A 21,483-nucleotide genomic window follows, 5' to 3' on the forward strand; every position below is an offset into this window, starting at 1 on the left:
TGTGCCCAGTAGCTCTCTCTACTTTCTCCCCATATTCCATCATTGTTTTCAATGTTTAATATGGCTCCAGTTTGAGGGGTAAGGTGGGTGAGTGCTGGGGATTCTTAGCCATGGAAACTGAGGAGGGGTACCAGTACAGAGATGGCAGACAGTGGGAGACATGAGATCACATCCTGAAAATGAACTGTATTTTATTGACAGATACCTGTTAAAAACATTTCAGGAAAAAAATAGGAAAAAACTTTAACAAACAAGTGTGGATAGAATTAAAGCAAAACTATTATAAATGGCAGTGCAGCAGCAACCTGATTTATTTGTATGAGAATATATACAGAATGATCTATATTTCATTTATGCATTCCTTTAGACTTTTTTGTTAACAAACAGGGAAAATACCTTGTTTTCAATTATTTTGAAACAGATGCAGTCTTTATAGCACTGTCATACAACTGGAAAAAAGGAAAATAATTTGCTGTATAAAAATTGTCTTTTTTTTACTCTCATAGGTTCTATCCATTTTCTAAACCACTTGTCCTGCAGACTCATGCAGATATGAAGCTAAGGAGGGAGAAGAGACTTTCCAATCCCGACAGCATTCCACAGGTCATCTCACAGGATCTCGAAATACTGTATTTCCAGGCAAGACCAGTGATATCATTTTTCCACTTTGTTCCACATCATCTCCCCAGGAGGCCATGCCTGCTGCATATTCCAGAGAAGGCACTTAGTAGGAATTCTCTGCATGTATCCAAACCATGCCAGCTGAGTCTTCTCAAACTGCAGGAGCAGCTCTGCTCCAAGATTATCCTGGACTGCTGAGTGTCTCACCATGTCTTAGAGAGTGAACACAGCAACATTTGCAAAGGAACTTCTTTTTGCCACTGGAATCCTTGTTTTAGTTCTTTCAGTTGCTACCTAAAGCTCACAGCAATAGGTGAGGATGAGGATGCAGACTGACCACTAAATTGAGCTTCATTCTGTGATTCAGTTCTCAGTTTGTATCACAGTTCTGTTCAGTGCCAACAATACTGTCGCTAATGCACGCAGTCAGTACATAAGTCCATTTTCCTTGACCACACTCCTGAGCAAGACCCCCCCAAGATACTTATTAAACACGTCCACTTGAGGTAGCTGCTCTCCCATCAGCTGTAGAGAGCAATTAACTCTTTTCCAGAAGAGATCTATGACCTCTGATTTGGAGATTCTGATTTTCATTCCAACCACTTTGCACTTAGCAGTGAACAGCTGCAATGCATGTTGGGAATGCCAGCCATTTAAAGCTAAGAGAAAAAAATCATCTGCAACCAACAAAGATGCAGTTCTGACATCCCAAGAATGGATATTCTCCAACACCTGGCTGTACCATTATATTTTCTCCACTAAAACCAGATACAGGAATGGAGACAAAGCATACGCTTGGCAGAGTCCTATGCATACCCTAAATGTTTATGACTTAACATAGAGAATTCTGGCATGACTCTTATTTCACAAATATATAGATCACATGGAATGCAGTAGTGGTCCTCAGGCCTTGTACTGTTGTAGCACCTTCCAGAAGGCATGCTAAGGTATAGGGTCATATAGCCTCTGCAAGACAGCAAAGCACAATAGACAGTACTGACAGTCTCTAATGTCTGTGCAAGGAGAAAGATTTGATTTAGTATTCTGCAGCCACAATGAAATCTGCACTAGTCTGCCATTGTAGCTCAGAGGGTTAATGTTATGCACTACTAATCAGCATCATCCTGCAGTCCTGGGTTTGATTCTTCCAATTTCAAGCTGCAGATGGTACGACTGTGAGCAAATCAGCTTACCAGAAGATGCTCCTGGGTCATCCCTTAAAAAAGTGCTTTCAAGTCAAGTGTTCTTACGTGGTTAACAAATAAATTAATAAAAATCAAATGCTCAATGATTAGATAAAAATCTCCTATCCAGCAGCCAGTTCTAGGCTTTCCCAGGGAGGATGAGATGTGTGATCCCTCCATAAAAAGAGCACAGACTCTTATCTCATTCTCTGAAAACAGAGAAGCATGGCAATTGTACAAAATACAATTGGAGTTGGCGCCCTTCTGTCTTTTTCTTCTGATTATGCACAAATACAGCTAGTATTCCAGTTCTGTGGTTCTCCATCTCTGGCTCGTTTTTTAAGTGTTGTACAACAGCACTTCTTGGTGTTTCAGTATACACACTGTTCGTTGATTATTATGGCACAGCTTGCATACTAGCAAGGCCTCTGAAATGCCTCCTCCCCCCATCTTGTTGATTTTCTTGTTGACTTAAAAAATAGCCAGAGCAAGAGAAAATCCCAGGAAACTAGTAAAAATTAAAGAATTAAAAGTGGAGCTCTCTGCATTTTAATCTACTTGCTTTTCTTTCTTTTACAAAATTTCTAATTTGTTTTTCTATCAATCACAGAAGAGGACTGAGAAGGCAAAAGTCACGAGTAGGCCTTCCACCTGAAGCCTTGCCATATTTGGAAAGCAGTTAGAACTTGTCTTGAAGAACCTGCATGCCTGCCGTATCACACCACAATTTCACAGCAGGCACTAACCATCCATGAGATGGTTTAAGTGGCGTTCTAAAGCAAAAAGAGCTGCATTTTTTTTCTTTTTGAGGGAGGTTGCCATCTCAGAAGCTCTGCAGTCTTTTCAGTTTTAGGCTCTGACTGAAAGTTGTTGGTACCACCTGTAAGCATGAGAATGACTTGAGGTAAGTATTGTAATAGCCAGAAGGACTGGAGCAGCCAGCAAACCCAGTTACCTGGCAGGCAAAAATCTTCCAGCAGCAGCTTTCTTCGTACCATGATAAAACATAGCTCTCAACCATCCCTGATTTATTTTGCTGAAAGTCCTGTACAAACCCTTGTAAAATGTTTGCTTCTCTGGTAAATCAGTGTGATTATGACTAACGGATACCATAACTAAATCAGTAACGCCAGCCATTAGTTTCATACTTCTTATTCCAAATATGGATGTCAATGTACAACCTCTTCTTGTTTTGTTATCTGTCTGAGATGGAGTAACATTTAGGTTCATAGGTGTGTACTAGGCTAATGGCACTGGAGCCTTTACAAGTCTAGCCCATAAGATTACCCTGGCATCGTGCCACTCAACCTTAGTTCCCAGTGCCTCTGTCAAGTAGAGTCACTGGACTGATCCCCGGGGTGAATGTTCTATTTGCCATCCACTCATCAAGATTTCTCTTGAAGAGGGCCAGTGAGGTGCTCTGCTTGACATGTATGGGAAGTCTATTCCATAGCATGGGCAGTCTCTGGCTTATGAACCTGTCCCTCCAGCTTGTTCTGTTGATTGTGGTAATGAGGGTGAGGTCTCTGGAGTGTGTCATGCGAAGGAATTGGGATTTCTTTAGATGTAGCATTTCTAACAGAGCTGGGTCAGATGTGGCTTTATAAGTCAAGCAGAGATCGCCTCTAAGTAGGCGATATGAGACAGAAAATAGTTGTTTTTTTTTAGTCCGTCCATATAAGACAAGTGTTTAAGGCTTAGGATCCTCTTTGTGAGTTGTTGAGGTGTCTAGTGAGGTACATACCAAACAGGGCATTGTACTCGATGATTGGCTTAATGAAAGAAGAGTAGAGGGAGACGATGACCTCTTTCTTCCTGGATGCAAAACCCTTATTAATGAGATGTGCCACATAGAAGGACTTTCTGATCACAGTGGCAATGTGGTGGTCAAAAGAGGTTGCTGTCAACCTGTGTTCCCAGATCTCTTATAACACCTTCTGTGTTCAGTGGTCTACCATCGATGTGGTAATTCATGGGAACTGGGTTTTCCCCTAAGGGGATGACGACACATTTTTTGGCATTTAGCTTAAGGCCATGGTTCTGACACCAGTCATTGGTCTCAGTGAGGCCTTTCTGTAGGATGGCAACATCACTTGGGTAGGTAATAATAGCTCACAACTTGCAATTGTCTGTGACCTTTGTCAGCCAGCATCCCTTCATGATGGTCTGGACTTCAGAGAAATAGATACCAAACAGGAGAGGACCCAGGACCAAACCATGTGGCACTCCACTCGTGACTGGTCGACAGTCTGACTTGGAGTCAGCTAATTTCACACTGTGGCTTCTATCTGTGAGCCAGTTTGCAACCCTCCTAGTGATGCAGGGTTAATGCCTAGCTTAGTGAGTTTTTCTATGATTCCTGAGTGGGGAATGGTATCAAAGGCTTTGGCCAGATCAAGGTAGGCTGTATAAACCACCTTTCCATCATCCACAGTTCTGGTAACTGACATAAAGAAGTTGAACAGGTTGAGCAGGCAAGATCTACCCTTCACAAAACCAAAGTGTGCGGGATCCAGAGTTTGGAGATTCCATATATCCTTGTATATTATGTCCATAATGATGTGTTCCATAGCTTTGCATATCAGACTTGTCAGGCTAATGGGGCGATAGTTCCCAGGGTCTGTAGTCACTCCTCCTTTGTGGAGAGGGATGACTATAGCAGTGCGCTATTCATTAGGGACAAAGCCTGAGGTGAGGCTATGATTGAACAGGACACACAGGTGAGGTGCCAGTTCACTCTATAGTTCATGTAGAACACAGCCGGCGATATTGTCAGGTCCCATTGAAGCTGTATTCTTGGCCTTGGACAGTGCTGTTTTAACCTGTGCAGCAGTAATACTGAATGCCTGGCAATCTACTGGTATTGTGATTGGTCCTTTGGTGGGGGAGAGGTGGGTAAAGTTGGCACTGAATCTGCTGCCAGTATATCGTTATATCTTTTGGCTTGGTATAGGAGGTAGGGTGGGGGGTTGGCCTAATGGTTAAGGTGTTTACCTTACAGACACAAAGTGCAGGGTTTGATTCTCACATGGGATAACTGGCTAGGCTTAACATGGCCTGAAAGGACAGGTAGCCTATTACTAACCTATAAACCTATGAACCATTGTGCAGTAGCTCAGAGCAAATCTGGGTATTACCATGGAGATTCTTTACACAACTATAGAAGGCCTTGTGGTTGTCTTTACTATCTGCTGGAATTCTGTCTTCATAGCTAGCTTAAAGGATTTTATGAGGGATTTCAACTTTTTGTTGAGACTGATAAGGGAGTTTTTCCAGTCTTGGGACTTCACCTTATTCCACATCAGTTTCTTCCTTCTGTTGTAGAGTTTGTTTATGGTAGAGGACCACCAGATTGGCTTCCTTTTTTTGGAGGAGAGCATCTTGGTTCTATTGGGTATGGCGAGATCCATGCATTTGTGTATGTTTTCGTATAGTGCATTCGGCAGTCATGCAACTATTCTCCATTTGCATGGGTGCAGTGAAGTTAGCCACCTCTGTTTTTCAGAGCCCAAAGTTAGTTTTGGAGAAGTTTTTCATGGTGGTTACCTTTGCGGGGCGGATAGGAGGGATGTGGATTTCCAAGGTGATTAGTTTGTGGTTGGATCTAACCTGGGAGGAGTTGACTAATAGTGTAGAGCAATGGTCACCCATGTTAGTAATGACCAGGTCAAGGATGTTGCTACCTCTAGTGGGGGTAAGAACGAGCTGGTCCAGGGCATTGGAATTAATAAATTCCAGGAAATGTTGGGCAAGTGTATTGGTACATGAGGAGTTTTCCCAGTTAATGGAGGGGTAGTTGAAGTCACACAGCATGAGAGTGTAAGTTTGGACCCTAATGTTCTCCAGGGTGCTTAGGAACATGGAGTCTGAGTCTTGGGACATGGTTAGGGACCTGTAGCAGACTATGACCTGAATCACTGTTTTACCCAATGTTAGCTGCACCTGAAGTATCTCTGATGCGTTATGTTGGGCTACCAGTCTGGAGGTGTGCACATCCTTTATGAATATGGAAACGCCACCACCTTTGGAGCTTTGGTCCAAGTTCTGGGGCGGAAAGGTGTGGAATGAGTTATAGCCTGGTAGTGCAGGGGTGCTTTCTGCTGCCTTGAACCAGGTCTCTGTTACACACAAAGGTCGATGTTCTCCATTTTAAGGAGTGCTTCGAGCGAGTGCATTTTGAGATTTAGACTTCTAGTATTGAGCAGCATGACCCTCAGATTGCATTTGTTTGTAGCTGTTATGGTGGTAATTTGGTCTTTGGAACACCACCTAAAAAAGGCACTATAGGGGTGGCAAGAGCCTTGGCCAGTATCTGGAAACCCAGGGGTGACAGATGCAGGCCATCTCTGGCAAAGCATCAAGGTCTGTCAATCATGTCATCCCAGGCAGACAGATGCTGGAACGTCTTAGAATGACACCAGAAACTTAGCCAGTTGTTGAAATCAATCATTTTCTGCTTGTACTGTGGTATCATTCTGGGTGATGGTAGGAGGTTGCTCAGGGCTAGGGTCTTACTTGCCTGGGCTACATAATCCGAGAGCTCCTCAATGTCTCTTTTCATGTATTCTAGGGAGGTATGTCTCAGGCCATTCAAACACACATGTACAATGATAGAGTCATATTTGTACCTGTTGTTGATGGACCTGAATGCATGTGTTATGTGGAGGATCCTGGTGCCTAACAGGCAGCTGACTGTTACTTTCCCCTTATTCAACCTAGTGACTGGCACATCAGTGTGCCTCACTATCGAGTCACCTATGACTAGTGTGTTGGGCATACTGTTTTGCCTTATGGGCTTTGGTTGAGTAGCACACTGTTTAGGAGAGTTATATGTCTCGTGATTAGTGTTGTGGTGGTCGAGTGCATTTCTGCTTTGGAGGTCTCTGCTGTTTGGATAGATTTTTATTGAGAGCCTCCATGAAGGTGGGTGTGTGGTTTGTGTTTTTATGTGAAGGCAGTGCTGGTGTCTGTTCTGGAGGTCTATGTGTTCCATGTGTCGTGGTGCAAGTGTTGACCTTCTCCTCTTGACCAGCTATCATAGTCTTGGCTGGAAAGTGCGTGGCTTCCAATTTGGAAATGCAGGCTTTTAAACTAGAAAGTTGAAAGAGATGAAAAAACTGCCCAAACGGCCAATAGACTACAATTTCTGGTCCAGAAACCACTCTTCTTGTGGTAGATAGGCTACCTAGTGCTTACCACTCCCACTGATAAACTAGATGGCTTCCCTCCAACACAGAAAGGCCTCCCTGATTTTCCTCTGCTGCAGTTCCCCTTGTTTGGTAACTAATTGAGAATTACATTCAGTAATGGCAGTCATTAGTTTCATTCTTATTCAGAAAATGTATGTTCATGCACAACCTGTTCCATTAGGTTTTTAAGTGAATTAGATTAAAAATAGTCCCCTGGTTGTGAGCATTTTTCCCACATGTTTTAGCTTTGCCCCTGATTCTTAAACATGTTGATGTACAACTTACTCTATTGTCATTCTAAGAGAATTAATATTTAAAAACATTCCTAATTTTGGTCCTTTATCCCTCCCTCTTTAGCATTTGCTTGAATTCTTGTGCAAGGAATGTGACAGTTTTTTTCTCAGAAAACGTGTCTTGATAAATTAAATTTCTAAGTAAATTAGATTAATGTTTCAAATTCTCCCCTCATTTTTTGGTCATTTTGTCACTTATGTTTGATTTTGTCCCTGATTCTTGAGCAAAGAAGTAGAGAGCTATTTTTTTCTGAAAATGTATGTTGGTCTGCAATTGTTCTATTACTTTTTTAGTGAATTACAAACTCATTCCTCAATTTATGTCTTTATCCCTCATTTTTTGGTTTTGTCCCTGATTCTTGAGCAAAGAAGCTGACAGGCGTTTTAGAAAAAGTGGGTTGATACAATGCCTGTTCTATTAACTTTCTATGTGAAATAGGGTATTGTCTAAAAACTGTCCATAACTGAATTTGTACCTTTGTCCCTTATCTGTGGTTTTTCCCATAGATTTCTGAGCAAAGATGTTGAGATTTTTTTGCAGAAAATATATGCTGATGCACAAATTTTTTATTAACTTTCTAAGTGGATTAGAGTAATATTTAAATCATGTTCCCCCTTTTGGGCCTTTCTTTCTTGTTATATTTTGTTTTTATCCCTGATTCTTGAGCAAAGAAGTTGAGAGTTTTTCTTTTCAGAAAATATATGTTAGTGCTCAGCCTGTTGTATCAACTTTCTAAGTGAAATAGATTAATATTAAAAGAAATGTCCTGAATGGATTTGGAACCTTTGTCCTGTTATCTTTTCCCTGGATACTTGAGCAAAGAAATTCACAGGTTTTTTTTTTCAGAAAATATATGTTGATGTATAGTTTGCTTATTAAATTTTTAAGTGAATTATTGTAACATTAAAAATGTGACCCTCATTTTGGGCTTTTATCCCTCATTACGTTTTGGTTTTATTCCGGATTCTTATGCAGAGTAGTTTAGAGGTCTCCTGAGTGAATTAGAGAAAAAGTGGGTAGTGATGTCGGTCAGCGTATAGAGCATTATGCTTAGGAGCTGTTATAGTAAATTAAATTCTCTAGTGGAATTTGGAGAGGTTACCAGGGCATGTATAAGAGACACAATGTGGAGAATTCTGTAAAATCAGGGATCACAGAGATGGATGGGGGACATCCTAGAGTGGGGGGGGGGGGGTTACTACACATGTATCTTCTTCTTCTAGTTTTTCCTGGTTAGGGGTCGCCACAGCAGATCACCTGTCTGCTGATGACTGGCAGTAGAGTTTTACAGTGTCTAGTTGCCAGCCCAGTGCCCAACCTTCAACGGAAGGCACACACACACACCTAGGGCCAATTTAGAGTGCCCACTCCACCTACAGCATGTCTTTGGGAGGAAACCAGAGCACCTGGAGGAAACCCACACAATCACAGGGAGGACATGCAGACTCTGCACAGAAGACACCCCAGCCGAGGATTAGGTTCATAGGTTCATACTAGGCTATCTGCCCAAGGGCATTTATAAGCCTAGCCCATATTTATGTGGCTTTCGACACCCCTTTAGTTTGAAGAAAACTATGCCTATTATTTTGCTGTGCCTCTGTCAAGCAGTGACACTGAAGTAATCCCTGGGGTATATCTGCGATCTCCCATCCATTGGTCAAGATTCCTCTTGAACAAGGCCAGCGAGGTGCTCTGGCTCACATGTACCGGGATTTTGTTCCACAGCATAGGGAGTCTCTGGGTGATGAATCTGTCCCTCCAGCACGTTCTATTAATAACCATGTCAAGGTTTAAGTCTCCCGTCCTTGTGGTTCTGAGGGATCTAGATTTTTTGAGGTGAAGCATATTCATTAAATCTGGGTTTGACATGGCCTTATATGTCAGGCACAGGTCACCTCTGAGCAAGCGGTATGCGACTGAATAGAGCTGGAGTTCTTTCAGTCTGGCAGCATAAGACATATTTTTGAGACCCTTTATCCTTTTGGTGAGGAACTTTTGGGGCCTTTCCAGCTGCTGCAGGTGTCGGGTCAGATACATTCCGAATGGGGCATTGTACTCAATCATAGGTCTAATGAGTGATGAGTACAGGGGGACGATGACCTCCCTAGATCTAGATGTGAATCCTTTCATGATCAGGTGGGCAATGTAGAAGGTTTTCCTAACTACTTTGGCAACATGAGTGTCAAACGAAGGTTACTGTCAACCTGGGTCCCCAGATCCCTGATGACTTCTTCTGTGCTCAGTGGATTGCCACCTATATGGTAGCTAGGGGTAACCTTGTTTTTCCCGAAGGGTATGACTATGCATTTCTTGGCGTTTAACTTTAGGCCATGGCTCTGGCACCAGTTATCCATTTCTGTGAGGCCCTTCTGAAGGATATCTGTGTCAGATGTGTTTTCGACTATGGCCCAGTTTGCAGTCATCTGCAAACTTTGTCAGCCATAACCCTCCTGTGTTTGCTTGTACTTCAGAAAAGTAGATGCCGAACAAGAGTGGTCCCAGGACTGAGCCCTGTGGGACACCACTTGTGACAGGCTTTGAGTCTGACATGGCGCCAGCAACTCTGACCCTGTGGGTTCTGTCACCTAGCCAGTTTGCAACCCATCTTGTGATGTATGGGTTTACATTTAAGCCGATGAGTTTTTCGATGATACCTGAGTGGGGTATTGTGTCAAAGGCCTTTGCCAGGTCGAGGTAGGCTGTATGGACTGCCTTGCCCTCATCAATGGCCTTGGTGACTGTTTCGAAAAAGTCAACCAAGTTTAAGAGGCATGATCTGCCCTTGACAAAGCCAAACTGGGATGGATCCAAAGTCTGCAAGTTCCTTATGTCTTTATTTATGAGTTCCATTATGATCCTCTCCATGGCTTTGCAGATAAGGCTTGTCAAGCTAATGGGACGGTAATTTCCAGGGTCGGTGGAGGCACCGCCCTTATGAAGTGGGACCACAGTCGCCGTGCGCCACTCCTTGGGTACGTATCCTGAGGTGAGGCTAAGATTAAACAGCTGTCCTAACTGCGGGTTTAATTCCTCATTGAGTTTGTGGAGCACACAGCCGGGGACACCATCCGGTCCCATAGATGCTGTGTTTTTTGCCTTGGAGAGAGCAGTTCTCACCTGGGCGTTGGAGATGTTTGGGGGCTACAATCCTCTGGTATAGATATCTCTCCTTTGGGGGGGGGGAGTTTGCACTGAACCTGTCAGCCAGTATGTTGGCAATGTGTGTAGGTTCAGTAATCTTCACATCATTTTGAACTAATTCTGAGCATATCTGGGAGTTTCCTCCTAGGTTTCTAACATAGCTAAAGAAGGCCTTATGATTGTCTTTTGAGTCCTTGGCGATTTTTCTCTCAAAATTTGCCTTTGATGATTTTATGAGAGCTCTTAGTTTTTTACTTATAATGATCAAAGGTGTCTTACCTTTCAAGGATTTTGCTCTATCTTGTAGTAGCTTCCTCCTTTGTTGTAGAGCTTGTTTATGGCTGGGGTCCACCAGACTGGACGCTTGCCTTTGGTACAAAGAGTCTTAGTTTTGTTTGGGATTGCCTGATCCATGCAGTCCTGTAGGTGCTGGTAGAAGGCATTTGTAAGTGATTCAGCGGTTTGAGTAATGTTTACCACTGGCTCAGGGGCCTTAAAGGAGACCACACTAGTTTTAGAAGTGTGAAGTCGGCTTTTGAGAAGTTTTTCACTGTGATCTTTTTTATTTCAGGTGGGGGCGGGATGAGGACCTCCAGCGAGATTAGTTTATGATCTGATCTCACCAGTGAGGGGTATACTTCCGGTGTTGAACATTGTGATCCCATGTTCGTGATGATGAGATCAAGTATGTTTTCTCCTCTTGTGGGGATGGTGACTAGTTGTTCCATGGCATTTGAGTTTATGAACTCCAGGAACCTTTGGGCTAGAGTGTTTGGGCTTGAATCCTGTTCCCAGTCTATATTAGGGTAGTTGAAATCACCTAGTATGATGGTATTTTGAGATACATTTATCCCCTCCAGTGTTTTCAGGAAGGCCATGTGAGGTTCCTGAGTTTGAGAGGGTGGCCTGTAACATGCTACAAATTGCAGAGCAGTCTTGCCTATGGTTAATTGCACCTGGATGGTCTCCGATGCATCGTGCGTTGCCACCAACCTTGAGGTGTGAGTGTCCTTTATGAATATGGACACCCCCCTCCTTTCTTGGTGTTGTCCGGATTTTGGGGCCGGAACGCATGATATGAGGTGAAACCTGATAGTGCTGGGGTGCTCTCAGGAGCCTTGAACCAGGTTTCTGTCACAGCACAAACATCGATGTTCTCCATACTGAGAAGGGCCTCGAGTGCGTGCATCTTGAGATTGAGACTTCTGGCATTGAGCAGCATTACTCTTAGTTTTTTTCCTTTTTTGTGTTCTAGGGTGGTAGGTTTAGAATTTGAGCTTTGCCTAAAAAAGGCACTATGGGGGTGGCAAGAGCCTTTGCCAATATCCGGAAGCCCAGGGGTGACAGGTGCAAGCCGTCCCTTGTGAATCAGCGTGGCTTGTCCAGCATGTCATCCCAGGCAGACAGACATTGGATCCCCTTTGAATGACACCAGAATTTAAGCCAATTATTAAAGCTGATCATCTTATCACTGTATTGTGGCATCATTCTAGGTGAAGGTAGGATACTGCTCAAGGTCAGGGTCATACCTGCCTGGGCTACATAATCAGAGAGCTCCTCTATGTCTCTTTTCATGTAGTCCAAGGAGGTACGTCTCAGGTCGTTCACACCAGCGTGGACAATGACAGAGTCGTACTTGTACCTGCTGTTGAGAGACCTGAGTGCTTGCGTTATATGGCGAATTCTAGCGCCCGACAGGCAGCTTACTGTGACCTTCTCCTTACTCAATCTGGTGAGTGGGACATCAGTGTGTCTGACTATGGAGTCACCAATCGAGCGAACAAAGCTCCAGTCCACCAAGAACACAAGCCCAAGAATTCCTTAATGCATTTTTATTATTTTGTACAAGTCAAAACAGCGTTTTCGCCACAAACACTATGTGGCTTCTTTAGAGGATTTTTTAAAAACATACAGAAAATACCTCCCTTTTTGTAGGAGTTACTAATTACTTAATTAATAAGCTTAATTAAGAAAGCTTAGTTAAAGAGGTAACCTCAATAACCTTGCCTGCTGTTACATTTACACCTTAAAAGGCTTTCAAAATGCAATTGCTTTGCACATCGAAGGCATATAATATGCCCTTTAGACATAATAGACATGTGAATAATCTAAAACGGAATAACTAAGCTTTCTTAATTAAGCTTATTAATTAAGTAATTAGTAACTCCTATAAAAAGGGAGGTATTTTATGTATGTTTTTAAAAAATCCTCTGAAGAAGCCACATAGTGTTTGTGGCGAAAACGCTGCTTTGACTTGTACAAAATAATAAAAACGCGTTAAGGAATTCTTGGGCTTGTGTTCTTGGTGGACTGGAGCTTTGTTTGCTCGTTTGTTTCCTGCTTCTTTGGTATGGAGTCACCAATGACGAGTGTGTCTGGCATTGTGTTTGGCCTTAAGGGCTGTGACTGTTTGGCACACTGACTATGTGGTCTATGTGTTGAATGTGTTGTGTCCTGAGGTGGCAGATGTTTGGGTGTCTGCTTTGGTGGCCTCTGCTGTTTTGGTAGATTTTTGATCAGAGCCTCCGAGTATGTCTTTGTGTATTTATGTGTATGATTTGAAGTATTGATAGTACTATGTGAGACTGGGTTTGTGGTGTGTGAGGTTACCTTCTCCTCCTGTCTGGTCTTGCCAGTCCTGTGTTGAGAGAGCTCAGCCTCCAGTTTGGCTATATAGTTGCATCTCTCGCATGTATTTGTGTTTTGTGGAAGAAGGAGAGGGTTGTCCGTGTACATGAGGCAATTGTAACATTGCCTCAATATTCCCAGATTCACCAGCTGAGCAGGAGAGGACACTAGCAACTGATCCTCGACATGCTAGAAGGAATAGACAAGGACTTTGAAAAGACTCCGGGGGATGTGGGTGATCGAAAAGGGATTTTGGCTAGTGGGGTACTATGTATAATAAAAGTGCTATATCAAAGTAAAAAAATACTTTAGGAGCAAGTGCTAGTCTTTACAGATAAAGAGTAGTCTACTTAAGAATCAAGTAGAGCTGAACTTTCTAGATATAGAATACGCTGGTTTGATCAGCAGTACAGTTCAAGGAAGGCTGTTTTAAGGGAAAATTTGAAGAATGGAATTTAGGCAGCCCGAATAGTTTAACCTTGATTAACCACCGCTGCTCTTGTGTGCTCCTGTAGCAACTCCGAGCTAAATCGCGCTAAAGCCCGCCAAAGCGTGCTTTATAGCAGGGGCTGGAAAAGACAGGAAATGACCCAAAATGGCCAATAAACTACAAGTTACTGCTTTAAACCACTCCTCTGAGGACAAACAGGCAGCTCAGTACTCCCCACCCTCACTGGTGAGTAAAGAAACTTCCCCCTGACCAAACAAGGAAAATGGATAAACACAGGAACCAAGACAAAGCCCAGGGATCAGCAAAATCTGATCACTGGAACAAACTATTAGGAAAGTATGGAAAACAAGAGTATTTTTTGTTTTTTCAAGTTTTTTCAGATAGGCAGAAAATACAATAAATGCTGTGTTTTTCGACTAATTGCTATCAAAAGCTAGTACACTTGAGTGTATTAGCCTGTTGTTTAACTTTTAAGCAAAACTTAAACAAGCAAGTGCAACAAACAATTCAAGCTATTAAAAACAGTAAAAACAGGTAATAACAGAATAAAACAGGCAGAAATAGTAGTCGAAAGGCTTAAAAAGTCGAAAATGCAGAAAAAATACTTAGAATCTGGAAAGTTTGTCTTTTCTGGTCTCTGCTGCTCTAGGAACTCTGCTGGACACCACGAGGAGCTGTGAGGCAACAATGCTAACTGCTGCACCACAGTGGCTGCCCAGTTGCTACTCATGTATAAGACCATGATAAGGCTTTTCTAAAAAGCTGGGAGAAATACTAGACAAGGGAAAAGTTTTAAATTATTACTTTGATGCACTTAAAAAGTTAACAGAGCAACAGAGCTAGCATCATGATGCATTTTAAAACATAAGAATGAAGTTCAAATATCTGGCATTATTGACTGACTGTAAGAATCTGTAATTTAAGAAGGCAGATAGAAAAATAAAAGGATAAATTAGGGATCTTCTGTCAACTAGGGAGATGTTGGTGTGCTTGTGTGTGTGTGTGTGTGTGTGTGTGTGTGTGTGTGTGTGTGTGTGTGTGTGTGTGTGTGTGTGTGTGTGTGTGTGTGTGCATGTGCGTGTGTGTTTATGTATAAAAAAATAGCACTATTTGTGTGCACAAACAGTAATGAATGGCACATACATAGCTCTTCTGGGTATCAGTGTCAGTAAGAATGCAGTTAACAAGAAATTATCTTTCAAAATTAATGCATAAAATACATATCAGAACATTGAGACACTTTCAGATTCTAGGGATCTGGTGACCCCCCCCCCCCCCAGATAGTATTGATGTATTTTGACATGGGCTTAGTGGTGGCCTCTGCCCTCAACCTCACCCATTTTAGAATCAGCCCAGCTCACAGATGTGTATAGAAACATGTTGCAGCTTGTGTGTGTACATACATAGAAAGCTGTTGCAGCTTATGTTTGTATGTGTGCATGTGGGGGGGCTAGGGATGGTGTGGTCATTACTACTGTCATTTTCATCAGAATCAAGCCTCAGAGGTGTGCACAGGAAGTCATTATTGCTTGCATTGGCCCTGGGGACAAGTATGGTCAATGTTTCTTTACTTCTCTCACATAGCTTGGAGGTATGAAAAGAAGCTTACATAGCTTTTGTGGAGACAATTTATTGCCTAGGAGCAACAAACTGGAACATACAGTATTACTGTAATCATTATTTGTATCACTTTCCTAACAACTGCACATCAGGCATGTATACAGGAAATATATGACTACTGGGACCTCTGCATTCACCCTGATCGAACACCAGAGGACTATATAGGCAGTGACTTTCCTTTTTAAGGAGTAAGGAGGCAGGCAGTACAGTATTCCCAAAATGAACTTGTGTATCTTCACAAACAATTGCTTATTTGTTTATTATGAGCTACTATTTTGTTAGCTTTGAACATTAAGCCATGGGCACCACATAAGCCTTCCTTCAAATAATATAATAAAACTGAAATTATTTTCCTACTCATGATTTTGTTCAGACCACCACTGTATTAAAAATGTACCTCACAGCATCTATAACTATATAAATTAATTGAATAATTTCCTAAATGGTGATTTCTGTTTTGTCTTGGTCAGGTAAGCTGTGTTGAAAGGATGCAAGGAAAACTAAAGTTGAACAACAACACTGAATTTCTTATCTTAATCACAATTTTTGCTCAAGTCATCGTTGGATGAAACCTTTAGGTAAGCAGTAAAGCATACCAAAGAAACAAAACAAAACAAAAATGATGAAAAGATGCAGGAAAACTTCAGAAAAGCAGCACCAACATGCAAAAGTATATGAAATAACTTTAATTTAGCACCTTTGTCTTGGTCATAGACTTCTTCAGAATGACAACCATTCAAAATACACTAATGTAAATACAAAACCCCAGCCATTCATTGGTTGCCAAAATTACATCATTCCCCCATAAAATATTACAGTTTAAAATCACTATTCTCTGAAAAAACATGATAAAAAAACTGTCACATAAAATACACAGATTTCAGCTTAAGCAAGGAAATAATAGAAATTCTGTCGTTAAATCCAGGCAGTTAGCAGGCATTAGTTATCATGTTTTTTCTGAGAATGGTGATTTTAAACTGTAATAGTTTATGGGGGAAATGATGTAATTTTGGGCAACCAATGAATGGCTGGGGTTTTGAATTTAAGTTAGTGTATTTTGAATGGTTGTCATTCTGAAGAAGTCTATGGCCAAGACAAAAGTGCTAAATGAAAGTTATTTCATATATGCATTCATGGGTAGGAGGTTGGCATAATGGTTAAGGTGTTTGCCTTACAAACAGAAGGCACGGGGTTTTATTCTCACAGGGGGTAATTGGCTAGGCTTAAACTGGCCCATAAGGGCAATTAGCCTACTACTAATCTATGAACCTATATACTTTGGCATGTTGGTGCTGCTTTTCTGAAGTTTTCCTAAACCTTTAGGTAAAAAAAAAGAAACAGAAAACTTCAAAATGCACTTTAGAGCATATATAAAGTCATTGCTTCTTGAAAAAATGAAGAGTTAAGCAAAACGTGATAAAAGGAAGAAAAGAGCAGTGTGCATGGTGTGGGGCGATAGGATAGGGGAAAACAGGGGGGACCACTGAAGGATGCATGTGTGTATGTGGGGGGGGTGAAACAGTGCTACAATTACCTAAATCTAGAACTGTACATAGAGTTGTTGTAATGTATCATTATTGCAACTAAATGCCAGTCACTGTGAAAGTCCCTCTGTTACATGGGCCAACAGAGCACGGTCCACAGGCCTGTTTTAATGTAAGAGCATTGTAGTTCCAGTTTTGTCTGGGTGTACTTCACATAAAACTTTGCATCGTGGACTATAAGGCTGCTTAGAAGGGGGTGACAGTGACAGAATGATACTTAGACTGGAAGTGTCCAGAGACCCCACAACTTGACATTTGCTGGGGAGCCCCCAAAATGCTAACAGCAGCCTTGGTTGTTTAAGATTGATGCTTATGGGTGTAGTTTGATTAAAAGGGCAATGTTGCTGTGGAAAGTGTCATGGTTACATTATGCAGAGGGCGGGCCTTACTTGTCAAGAAATGACATGATGGAAAATTGGCAACCCTACATACAGTATTTATAAAATGTGTATTTTATTTGCAGATGTATATTGGATTTTTTTGACAAATGAGTACAAAATATCACAATAAATGCAATTTCTGTAACAGACAAGTGTGAATAATATTAAAGAAAAATTTATGAATGGGTTATTCATTTGCATCATTTATTATGAAAATAATGAGAGAATAAACAAATGAAAGGGTTTCATTTTAACTACACTTTTTTTTTTATTACAAAAAAAAAGGACATATATATTTCTATTTTTAGAAAATGCTGAGCTGATTTACAAAACAGTATAGTCAGAGAACCCAGCCTCCAAGAAGGAAGCATGGCCCTAATCATCCACCAATGACACACTCAGGAAAATCTATTAGGATGGGAAGGAGCTACAGAACAACAATAGCTCTGCTGAGATGCAGTGCTGATGCCATATCCATAGGCACATGCTGTTTACAATGCCACATCATGGACTTTGTCCTGAAGTATTAGTCCACAAGATGGGTGCCTAATAGGAATATGCACATGCAATACAATTCAATTGAATTACATTTCACAGATGGCATTCACAAATTCTGAGTCTCAGTCAAGGAGGCTAGACATGTAATGCAATACATTCTGTCCTGGATATCTAGCTACATGAACATGGGATAACCTACAACGATCAATGTCTATGCTTTATAAGTAAATAGTGATGTAGAACAACAATATGGGCAGATAAACTATTCTGTGGTTAGCTAGTATGTGCACTCATATGTCTCATGCATTGACAGTCAATGCAGCTACAGACAGGAATAAATGCGGTTCTGAATAAGAGTGTGGTTCCACAGAGCACACTGTTGGGATGGCTAAATACTGTGATAGCCTCCCCTATGTTTCATCAAGTCTAATTTCAATGAAGCTTCAGCTGGACAAAGCACACACATAAAAGGTCCACCTCGATGAAATCTAATGACCTTACTGTGGTAGTTGCATTTGCTACTCATGTGAGTGGTCCCTTCTTCCTGATGGAAATGATAGTCTCCCTCCTGGTTGTTGAAACCCTGGTTTATATTTAGATATCTTCCTGTATCCATTGCCTCCATCTGTAGACATGTCTTTTGCTGTTCTTTAAGAAGCACCATCCCTGGAAAAGCTATAACACAGTGCACATACTGAGTTTGATGTTGGGATGTGAGGTCTAAGGCCCACTGGTTCTAATTTGAAATTGCTAGTCAGGCTTGGGTGAAATTGTACCTGCCTCTGTTTGGTGCAATTCTTCACAGTGTGTTTGTCATGTTTAAAGTAATCCTCACTGACAAAACTAGAACCTTTGCACCAGTGTATCTACTTTGGGTACAAATGGTTATAAATTATGTCTGTCAGTTTTCCCTGCTGCATGGACTGATCACAAGAAAAAGAGAGTCCTGTATTGGCTTGAATATTCCTTCAAAGATTAACTGCAACTGTGGTTTGTTATTGTATTATTTGTGGAAACAGTAGGCACACTAGTCTGAATACGTTTTTCAAGTATTACTTCAGCCTAAATGACATTATTAAGACATACATAGTAGAACATCAATGGTTGTAAACAACAGTAGGCTTACAGCAGTAAAATACATCAAGAAGCAGTCAGCCTTCTATCAGCTTTAGGTCAAATATACACATTGAATTATATATGTACAGCTAAATGTGAGAATTATTAGCACAATCAATTAAAATGTGTAAAGTTGGTCTGGCTCTATGGCGCAAAGGGTTGGAGCTGTGACTGTGACCCAGGTGCCTGGAATTCAACTAGTGGCCCCAGGACTGGAAGGGCCAGGCAAGGTCGGAGAAGGGGCATTGGTCACTCACCTCCACTGGGGGGATGAGACTGGGGAACCACCACTGAATGCTTTGGGGGGAAGGGCCTGGGCTGTCTGAAGGGAATGCCTCTTGTGAAGTTCAGGGAATGGCCTCCATGGTCAACCCATGGCATAGCCCCTCACTAAGAATTCACCAGATGCACATGGGGAGTAGGGTCTATAGCAAAAATCTTGAACCTCCAATGATGGCTGTTTAAATGATGACCCCCCCCCTCCCAGTAGTTCCTCACTTTGATGAGAAGGAATGAATAAGCCAATTGACAGTAAGGGGGCTGATGATAGACAGACACCAAGGGGGCAAAAAGTGTAAAAAATGTGTACAGTTACATCTGGAAGTTTCTAGCATATTGCATAATTTGTGAAAGCAAGATTACAAACTTTTGATAGTTGTGCATAAAATTATTGTAGTGTATGGAACCCAGTGATTATGCTTGGATATTCAGAAAAGATAAATCCGTTAAGTGCCAGAGTGGCATGAGACTTGAACTTAACAAAGTTAAGCACCCTCTGCTTAGTTGTTAAGGTCAAGTCTAGTGCTAAGCAATAAAATCTGCCTGTACTGACCAGCAAATGACAGCGGCAGAATTAAGATTTGATTCTGCCTGCTGTCCAGCTGTCCATACTGACAACATACCCCGACTTCCTGTTAAAAAGAATGCTGCTAGAATAACAGGATGTGTGTTCGCCTGTTTTTTCTGAAAGATATGAAGTCTGAAACATAAATGCATGTTATTATTTTAGTAATGTTGTATCTTTTGGCTTTTCCCGGTTAGGGGTCGCCACAGCGGAAATCCGGTCCGCTAATGATTGGCAGTAGATTTTTACGTGTTGGCTTGCCGGGCCTAACGCACAACCTTCAACGAAGGAACACCCATTCATGCATGTTGACACACAGAAGACGCTCTAAATGAGAATCGAACGGGCAATGTCTAACTGTGAGGCGACAACGCTACCGCAGCACCACCACCGCAGCTTTATTATTTTAGTAATGTAATCATCAGTAATTTGTCTTAAAACAATGAACTTTATGAGGAACAGACTAAATATATGCTCTTTGGTATATGTACTCTGTTAAAAAGAATAAAATATTATCCAGTGCAGGACTTATCTTCGGCAGACATGACATGTAGGTTTATCGGTCTTGTGAAGAGACAAATGCACTTTCAGTGCCAGAAAAATCCTTAAAAGAAGGCATGAAATGAGAAACACTAAATTGCTTCTAAACACAGATAAGATAGAGGTATTACACCAGGCTGGCATATATTAGTAAGGGGAATGAATTAGCTTCTACTATCTTTTATAGAAAGACACTTACTGCATTGGATATAGTAAAATTCTGGGTTTCTTGCTTGAACAAACATGCCATGGTTGTAATTAAGTAGGGGTTTGCTATCCTTGTAAATTACCAAGATGCTGCCGCTTTTAACATCAAGCAATAATGATTATATTATCTCTGTATGATACACCTGCTGTTTGATTCTAGGTAATTATTCATGACCTGTTGCAGTGCTACAGGTGATCTGAGCAGATGAACCATGTTTGGGGAAAGAGCTACATTGGTGTTAGGGACATATACTTCCCCTTGCTTATTCTGTTGACAATCCAACTGTGATACATTACTATTAATATTAACACTTAAAACTCAAGACTTACGCAACATGAACGATGTGCTCAGATCCGACTGTCACATGCTGGTACCTCCATAACATATCCATAAATGTCTTGATAACAAATCAGGGACTGGGATTTACAACAAAGGGGGTGAAGAATCTTGGAATGAGAATTGTGCCATCCTTTCAGAAGATTATTGGAATAACCGGCTATTGAGACTATTGGATGACATGCGTTTTCTAAGAAAGAGCAGGTCACAGAAGTAAAATCATTAGAAAAGGTATGGTAACATCTGAAGTAAAACTATAGTTTTTTAAATAATACAGAGATTACAGAAAGATGTAATTGCAATTGCTGCCTTGCCTTTCTAAAGAATAAATAGACAAGACTATCTTACAATAATGTTTCTGCTTTTTGTGAAAAATGATTTCTTACTAACACTGATGATGATGGTGATTATGGTGCCAGGGATCTTGATGATGCTGATAGCTTCTGGGTTGTTGCTGCTATGAGTTAGAACTTTCTTGCAAAGCTTATAACATCTGTTATACCGGGGGACCTCCAAGAATCAGTTACAGGCTTATTTATTTGCATGAGCCTGTCACAATTAACTCACTCAGTGTTTATTTATATTTATGTTCATGTCTAACTTTGTTTACTCTTTTAGTGCTGTTTATTTTGTTCTGTACCTGTACGATACTCTAAGCCATCTGGTTACTATGCAAACAAATAAAACGTGCTTTGTCTGGCCTTAGGGAATTGCAGTTTCTATTTACAGGATTTGACAGTACAGTAAAATATGGGAAGGGGAATTGAGAAATTCAAAGAAGTGTGACTAACTCATGACAGATGTGTACAGGCATCGAAAGCAGAAACAAATTATCTGCCTAAATAAAGCTTAACACTGACCATCTTAAATGCTACGCTGGTGATTAATT

The sequence above is a fragment of the Protopterus annectens genome, chromosome 7.part1 (genome assembly GCF_019279795.1).
Source record: "Protopterus annectens isolate FY-2018-M chromosome 7.part1, PAN1.0, whole genome shotgun sequence".
Classification (NCBI taxonomy): Eukaryota; Metazoa; Chordata; order Ceratodontiformes; family Protopteridae; genus Protopterus; species Protopterus annectens.